The sequence below is a fragment of the Suricata suricatta genome, chromosome 3 (genome assembly GCF_006229205.1).
Source record: "Suricata suricatta isolate VVHF042 chromosome 3, meerkat_22Aug2017_6uvM2_HiC, whole genome shotgun sequence".
Classification (NCBI taxonomy): Eukaryota; Metazoa; Chordata; class Mammalia; order Carnivora; family Herpestidae; genus Suricata; species Suricata suricatta.
In genome coordinates, this window is record NC_043702.1 from 131,812,457 (window position 1) to 131,821,368 (window position 8,912).

The 8,912-nt window shown below is 43.8% G+C and overlaps 1 long non-coding RNA gene across 4 annotated transcripts in view; it reads left to right on the plus strand.

Annotated features, from left to right (window-relative positions):
* LOC115288154 overlaps nt 1–2,844 on the plus strand; it is a 38,452-nt gene extending 35,608 nt beyond the window's left edge. For all 4 annotated transcript variants that reach the window (XR_003906835.1, XR_003906836.1, XR_003906833.1 and 1 more), the window contains one exon: nt 2,272–2,844. This is a non-coding gene — a long non-coding RNA (uncharacterized LOC115288154). The remainder of the gene's footprint in view (nt 1–2,271) is intronic.
* Nucleotides 2,845–8,912: the final 6,068 nt, after the last annotated feature.

An 8,912-nucleotide genomic window follows, 5' to 3' on the forward strand; every position in this document is an offset into this window, starting at 1 on the left:
TAATAAATATGGTGCAAATTAAAAAGAGGCTCACCTATGGGGAGAAATAAATGAGATGAACAGAGTGATTAAAGAAAGCATCTTACTCAAGCTGAGTACTGAGGCAAGATTCAATAAGAGCTACAAGAAACATGAGTATAAATAGTGGGAAGGACAGGCAATACCTATGAAGTAAATATCTGGTGACTTCTAGGGCTTAGCCTAGAAAAACAGAGAGGTCAAGGTTACCACTGAAGCAATGTATGCACAAAATACGTAAAGAGGTAAATGAGAGAGTCTCTGCCCTCCTAAGATTGATACTCTACTTAGGAAGACAGGTTATGCACATGGTAATGTGCTATAGCATGCCCACTTAAGGGCTAAAGGAGTTACAGTCCTATGGTGTGGGAGCTTAGAGGACTGCTGTGGGCTTGGGTAGCTGGGAGAGAAAGAGGTGGTTTTGACCTGGGCTTTGCAGAGCGAATAGTCCTGAATGGTTGAGGGGGTGAAAATGTGTGTGAAGGGAAGTCAGAAAGGAAGAGGGAAATGACAGATGAGATGGCCCCCTGGTGGATTCTGGGACATCTATAGACTCCATGCATTTCCTCATCTCTCCCTTTCAAGCAATAATACTGTATTTAAAGGAAGAGAATTTGAATGAATAAAAAGGAGAGCCTGTGCAAGGAGGTCTTCTGGAGATCCTCTTTTGAGAGCAATTCTGTTGTAGTGCTAGCTTTCTATGATTTCTATGTGTATATTTGCTACATCGACACAGAAGTTATGAAAAAAAGAAACATACAGGCTTTCATCATAATCATGACAGTAACTGACTAAAACCCAACAGTTATTCTTCCTAAGAATTTAAATATAGCAATAACATCATCATCTGAGATTTGAATTCACTTCAGGCACAAAGTAAAATATTATAAAATGAATTTTCTGGACATCTATTTAGAAGGAGATTTCAGGTCAGAAATCACATCAAGGAATTAGTTACGAAGCACCAGGACAAATCCTTTCACGTGACAATATTTGTAGTCATCTTCCATATTGCCAACACAGGCCCCATGTCATCATGTGGACGAAGGGAAAAGATTTTAATATGGGAAATGATGGGCACATCTTTAAAAAATTTTTTTTAATGTTTTATTTATTTTTGAGAGAGAGAGAGAAAGAGCAGGGGAGGGTCAGAGAGAGAGGGAGACACAGAATCTGAAGACAGGCTCTAGGCTCTGAGCTAGCTGTCAGCACAGAGCCTGACATGGGGATTGAACCCAGGAACCATGAGATCATGACCTGAGCTAAAGCCAGATGCTCAACTGATTGAGCCACCCAGGTGCTCCATGGGCACATCTTCTGTTAGTATCAAAGATCTCAGAGATCTTTCCTGGAATCACTGAACGATTTCCATCTTTTTAGTGAGCAATACCTATTTAGGAAGGCAGTAGTTGATGTCATCTGGACTGTGGAGTCCTATTAAAGAAGAGTTCAAATCAACTACCTTATAAATAATAATATTCTCATCACTTGAAAGATTAAGGCCATGTGTACCAAATTTACATCATGATATTATCCCCTTAATTTCTTCCTTCCCCCATGGCAATCTCTGCTAGCCTCCCAACTTGGAGAATGACCCCACCATCTATCCAGTGACTTAAGCCAATAACCCAGATGCCTATGTTTTTTTCGCACTGCAATTCCTGCTTCTTTAAGTTTCACTCCCTTAGTATTCTTCCTGTTTGTGTCCACCACCCTATCCCTACTACTGCCATTAATCAGGTTCTCACCATTACACAGCTGGAATATTACAGTCTCCTATAGCCTCCTTTGGTCTCCTATAGCCTATTTTCCATAATGAATCAAGAGTTACCAGTTCTGATAAGCAAAATTCTATTAATGTTACTGGCATAAGTTAAATCTTTCACTGCTTCTAGGAAAAGACTCAAATAATTCGACTGGATAGAAAAGTCTTCATGATCTGACCCCTGCCTACTTCTTGAATCTTATCTTTTATCACCCCCCCCCCATTTCTTATCTCATAGTCCAGCCAGGATGAATTGTTTTTATGATCTCTGAATGCATCCCATTCCTTTGTTCAGGCTGTGGAATGTTCTTTTCAGAGACCACATCTACCTGACCAACAAAGCCCACCTTTGAAGGCTGAGCCAAAGAATTATCTAGAAAGTCTTTCCTGTCTGCTCCTTTAAGAAGAATTATTTCTAATCAGTGCTCCCGTTAAACCTGGACAGTCTTCTGGTATCACATATACTCATTGTGCTTTCTGTTTTCCAGGTCTGTCTCCCTTTTCAAGCTGAAGATAAGGGATGATGATGCCATATTTGTCCCTGTATTGTGTTCATATTTGTATTGCCAGTTGGTTCCATGTTAGGCTTTGGCAAAGAGAGCACTAGAAAGAAGCTGCAAGACTGGAGGAGGAAGAAGGGACTTGCTCCTTCCTATCTGCTATATTTTGGCTTCTTGTCTGCTTCCTGTTCCTGTGAGCAGCACTCAAGCAACACTTCCTTGCCTTCCTGAAGTAGCAGCTGAATTCTGTTTGTGATTTCTCCAACCCTGGCAGAACCAGCCTCATTATGTCCCTCAAAGGGATGCCAGCATGAGCCAGCTGCGCCTGCACCCCCCACCACCAAGAGGTCTGGGTCCCAGTCACCAGGGAATCCTCCAATACTCCAAGTTTAAACAATTCCAGTTTCTTTCCCTGTTTCTCCAGGGCTTGGAGGTGGCAATGGCTTCCTGCAGTTGCTACCTCGATGGTACTGTAGAGTTTTCTTTCATTTCTAGTTATCTAGTTAACAACCACATCTGGTTAACAATTCTTTTTATTAAATTTACTCTGTTCAAATCACAGATGTGGTTTCCATTTTTGACCACACCCTGGCTGATACAGTTGCTGAACCAAAGAAATCCTTTAGCATGAGGGTGTCTGATTCAGATTTCTTCCCATGACAATACTGATGGATTAAAAAATATTTTATAAAACGTGGAGCTGTCACAAAAAGTTTACCTCTGAGGGCGCCTGGCTGGCTTAGTCCATAGAGCATGCGACTCTTGATCTCAGAGTCATGAGTTTGAGCCACACTTTGGGGTTAGAGATTACTTAAAAAAAAAAAATCTTAAAAAAAGTTTGTTTCCAAAACACAACTGACTTAGTAATGGGTTTGCAGGTAGCTTCATTCAGTCTCCAGGTCTTAAATTTGACATTACTGTTTCAGAGAATGCCTGGCTAATTCATGTTGGCCACTTCATGTGGGGCCTAAACCAAACTCTATGTGACCAGTTCAAAACTGGACCAAGAATGCTCTTACTTCTCATTCCAGCCCATCATCTTGATCATCTGAACAGATTCTCAACCGGTTTGTCATTTGTATATGTTTTCTGCTCTTCCCACGCCCACCCACCCCCAGTTTGACAGCAGAATTATTTCCTCTATTTCTGTGAATCCCCCACAGCTCAGCAAATATTATGCAAACAAACACATGAAGGAATGAAGTGAATAATCAGGCATAGAGAAAATTCATCTGCATTGACTTACCACTCTTCGTTGACTGGAAGACTTTGGGCAATAGCAATTGATAAAGATTGTTAATTAATCATTCACCAGTATAATGTATGATCCCAGTTTCTCACTAGTGCTCCTAACTGCCTTACCATTGTTTTTGGATCTAGATTTTTTTCAGAGGAAACATTAATTTCTATTAATAGTGACTGAGGAGGTCATAGAAGGAAGAGCATGAAGTTGAAATCAGAAAAAAACTAGGTATAGATTCTGAATCTGCCACCTGTCTGACCTTGGGGGCAAGTTACTTAAGCTCTTGGAGCCTCAATATCCTCTTCTGTAAATTGGAATCATAATCATAATCATAATCATAAACACCTATTAATTGTTTTATGCCAGATAGGTTCTAAGAGTCATACATTTATTAACTAATTTAATCCTTACAACAACCCTATGAGGTATTTACTACCACTACCCTCATTTTAGAGAAAAGAAGACCAATCTCAGACAGGTTGAATAGCTTGTCTAAGATCACCCGGCTAGGAGTTCTTTGGGTCCAGATGAAGAGCCCAGTAGTCTGGCTCCAGAGTCCACCTTCCTGATCATCTGTTGGCTCTTTCCTTTCCTGATGACCAAGAATCTCATTCAATGACCTAATATACGTTGAGGGCATGGCCCATATAAGTGCCACATAAATGGTGCTATTCTGGCACCCTGGAAAGGAACTCAGAAAGAGCTTGGACTCAGTAGCATAGGTTCAGATTAGATTGACCATTGAAATGACCTGGCTGGTATGAACTGTTATTTTTGTTATGAACATTTTGGCAAAAGCCTCAGCCTCAAATAGTAGCAAAACATTTTCCTCCCATCCTCAGTGGTCAACGTGGTGAAAGGTATTTAGTTCTGTAATGTTTATTCTGGGTTCCGTTGCTAAGGAAAAGGTGATGTAGCCAGATAATACAGCGACAGGCGACAGCTGAGCCATGTAAAGGCAACAGCCTGAGCCCTGAGCGAGCTTTCTCTAAACTAGCACTCACTGCCTTTACCCAGCTCTGTTTCTTCCCAGGACCTGGCCCTGGCTGCCATAATAAACTTGTTTGTGTGTTGTCTGTCCTCCTGTGGAAATGTAGGCTCCGCAGGGTCAGAACTGGATCGGTTTGGTTCCCTGCTGCATGATATTTGCCTAAAACACGGTCCTCCTGGGAGTGGGCTCTTAGTACCTGCTGCACAAACAGCGGGCAGTGTCTTCAGTACTGGTTTTCCAGAAAATACGGGACGATTCTGCATGTGCTGTGGCTCATACCCATTTCTGACAAGGACTGGGGCCACAATCTTAAAATATAACTCCGAGCAAGCAGGTCAGAGACACTGCAGAACCAGAGCTTCTATTTCTTTTGGCGTTTGGGTAAGGCTGCGGTTCCAGCCGGAACAGCCGGAGAGGAGCCCTCCGAGGCTACAGAGAGGACGGACCCGAATGAAACACGGAGGCGGTGTTGGTGCCGGCACCTTGGATAAGGTCTGCTTTGAGAAATTCCATGCAGAATTTAGTGCCAGGAAAAATGTTTCTCTCAAAAAACAATGAGGAGTAAACAGCTCGGTGATGTACCATTTTGCTTTGGCTGCTTGGAAGCTTAGGGCCAAACTTAACGCTCAGAAATAGTAGTGATAATCGTTTAGGCCACAGTTTTAATCTCTTTTTCTCTCTCTGATATATATGTGATATGATATATAATGTATTTATTATATTTAATATAACAAATAATAAATATTTATTATGTATATTTATTATGCTTGACATAGTAAATAATAGATTTGATATGATATATGCAATCCAACACATATGCAATCTGTTTTGTTTTTAATTTTCTTAATGTTTATTATTGAGAGACAGAGAGAGAGAGACAGAGCACGAGCAGGGGAGGGGCAGAGAGAGGGGGAGACACAGAATCCAAAGCAGGCTCCAGGCTCTGAGGTGTCAGCACAGAGCCCGACATGGGGCTCGAACTCACAAACTATGAGCTCATGACCTGAGCCAAAAACAAGAGTCAGATGCTTAACCCACTGAGTCACCCAGGCACTCCAGAAGAAGTATTTATTTAACATCAACTATAAATAGGAAAGCTGACCGGGCAGCTGGGGTCTGAGCAGCACGCGAGTGTGATGCACACTTGTGAAGCACTATTTCGTGACTGGTGTGGACTGTGGAACCGATGAGCCCCAGCAGAGTCTCAGCTCCATCGTCCCCCAGCTGTGTGGCTTCGGGAAATTATGTAACTTTCTCAAACCTTGATTTCCTATGTGAAATAAGAATAAAACTTACCTAACTCGCAGGTTTTATACATTTGAAATGAGACAATTCATGTGGTATGTAAGGTACAAAGAAAGGATGTGACAATTATTAGCTGTCAGTACCAGTAACCAAATGAGAGATAGAAACTCTGGTCCAGATTTATCTTCTGGTTCACAGAAAGAGCCACATTATGTTTTCATGTGAGAATAAAAATGTTTACCAAACACCATGATGTTTAAGTTGAACCATATCAAAAGATCAATATTCAACTGGTTTTTGACTTTTTTAGAATGGTAAGATCTCTTTATGGCCCAGTAATTCCTGTGTGGTCCAGTTGGTCACAGGCCATTCAGAGGCACATTACTGCTTTTCCTCGGTCCTCTCTGACATCTTTCCTCTCAGCCAGCTTGCTCATTTATGCTTGTTCACAATGCGTGCCCTGCTTACTTCCAGAAAGAACCCGAGGAGGCTTGACTCCCATAGCCACAAGGCTGTCCGTGTGGTGTATTTGGCAATTAATCATGGGCCATCCTGTGACAAATCCTCTGTTGCCTTGAACTGTTATGTAAATCTTGTACTGGATTTAGCTTTTTCAGGCCAAAGTCCGTTAATAGTGAGAGAGAACCACTTGGCCACACTGGAAGCAGAACAGAAAGACTATCCCGTGTCTTGCAGGGCCCTGTCGTCAGGAGCTGGGAACAGCAGCCTGGTGAGGAGGGTCAGGAGGACATGCAAGAGTTAGAGGCCAGTGAGCTGTCACTAGCACCCGCACAATGGCCCGAGGGAGGAAAAAGGCCTATTCTATCCACGCATGATGTAAAGAAGTAGGGTCCATCAGGAGAATCCTAACCAAGAGGGTGAAAGGTCCCTTGACCTGAATGAAACCTGAGGCCTGTGGTTATTTCTCACCTCTTTTAAGAAGAAAAAAGAGCCTTTTTAAAAGAGTGATATTCAGGGGCGCCTGGCTGGCTCAGTCAGCTAAGCCTCCCACTTCGGCTCAGGTCAGATCTCACGTTTGTGGGTTCGAGCCCCGTGTCAGGCAGGCTCTGTGCTAACAGCTCAGAGCCTGGAGCCTGCTTCCAGTTCTGTGTCTCCTTCTCTCTCTGCCCCTCCCCCTCTCATGCTCTGTCTCTCTCTGTATCAAAAATAAATAAAACATTAAAAAAATAATAAAAGAGTGATATTCAGGGGCATCTGGGTGGCTCAGTAGGTTAAGCATCTGACTTCAGCTCAAGTCGTGATCTCACAACTCAAATCAGTGAGTTCAAGCCCCACAATGGGCTCTGTGCTGACAGCTCAGAGCCTGGAGCCTGCTTTGGATTCTGTGTCTCCCTCTCTCTCTGCCCCTTCCTCACTAGCACTCTGTCTTTCTTGAAAATGAATAAACGTTAAACCAAAAAAGTTTTTTTAATTAAAAAAAAAAAAGAGTGATATTCAGGAAATAGTACTGCAAGCCAACTAAAAATATATATATACTTTCTGGACATTGAGCTGCCCAAGCAGATATGGCATTTGTGAAAGGTTGAAAACCACCAGACCAGAAAATACTCTATTTCTAACTCTTCCCTTGTTTTCTAGTTTTCAGCCTGCTGATCCAGGCTGCTCTGCGCATACATCCCTGTTCTCCAGGTGGTGGGGGCACCTCTGTCCCCTCCCCAACCCCACCAGTCTCAAGGGCTGCAGCACAGAGGGGCTTGGGCCTAGGAAACTGCAAAGAACTTCACCAAAGAGCAGGTGGGCCGGGAGGGCTGGATGGAGGCAGGGAAGACGGTCTTACTGATTCAGTCACAGCATCTGAGCCTAGAACGCGCCTCTCAAACCTTGACCGAACCTCTTTGTGGCTACTGTCTTCATGCCCAGCCACACATGGGCCCTGGCTTAAAAATGCTTGCATACGCTCCCCCTGATTAATATGCGCTGCGCGTCTCACACTTTCGGGATGTGTCTCGGTAGAGTGAAAGGCAGACAAGGGAGCTTTTTGTCTTTCATATGCCATCTAGACTGTGACATGCCCCCACGGACAATCCTGGCAGCAGTGGGGCTCTCCCTTCAGTGGGAGATGTGACATGTGTCAGAAAAGTGAGCTGGCTAACTCTTGAAAAGCTTGCCTCTTGCCGGGTGTCTGGGATAGCTACCAGGTGGCTCACTCTGTCTGCTGTCCCCCGACAGCAGACCCCAGAGCAGCAGCCCTCCTCGGCAAGGGAACCCGCTGTTCACGGTCTGCGCCTCCTGGTCTCAGCCTCACACCCAATTCAAACCGTGACCTTAAGCAAGTTACCAAACCTCTCTATGCCTCTGTGTCCCCGAATGTAAAACAACGGTCCTGAAGTTTGTGACTAGGCCTGGGGAAGAGGTAATAAAACGAATGGTGATACACGTCAATAAATGTTAATCAAAGCCCGTAATGGTGATGGTTTTGTACACATAAAAGCGCCCTAGGAAGAAAAGATGGTCTGATTCTTCTGGGTAATTTCCAGAATGTTAGGTTGGCTCCCAGGTCATATTATGGAACTGTGACACAACGAAGGTGATACCGGCACTTTAGCCTCTTACTCATCCTGCTTTGTTTGTCTTTAGATGGCTGTCTAAGGGGACGCCATCAATGTCCTGGCGGGAATAAAGTGTCTGTCTGTCAGGGTCTGTCTGTCTGTCTGCAGCCTTAGCGTCCGCAGTAGTGTCCGTGTGCGACACCCTCATGGCAACTGGGATGTCGGGGGACTGGGCTCCACTCCACTGTGATTACAGCTAGTGGAGCAGTAACAGACCAGAAGCTTCCCAGTCCTGTATTCTAGTAAACCCGAGGTTGAATGCAAGGTTGTTGTTGTTTTTTTAATGTTTATTTATTTATTGAGAGAGAGAGAGAGAATGAGAGAGGCAGAGAGAAAATCCCAAGCAAGCTCCATGCTGTCAGCACAGAGCCTGACCCGGGGCTCGATCTCATGAATAGTGAGAATCTAACCTGAGCCGAAACCAAGAATCAGATGCTTAACCGACTGAGCCACCCAGGCGCCCCCCTGAATGCAGGTTTTGACAAACTAAAGCAGAGATATGCTCCTTGAGGAGAAACACGCACTAGAAGTTCAAAGATATTTGTCCTTTGTTTGTTTGTTTTTTTAAATTCAGGAAAGT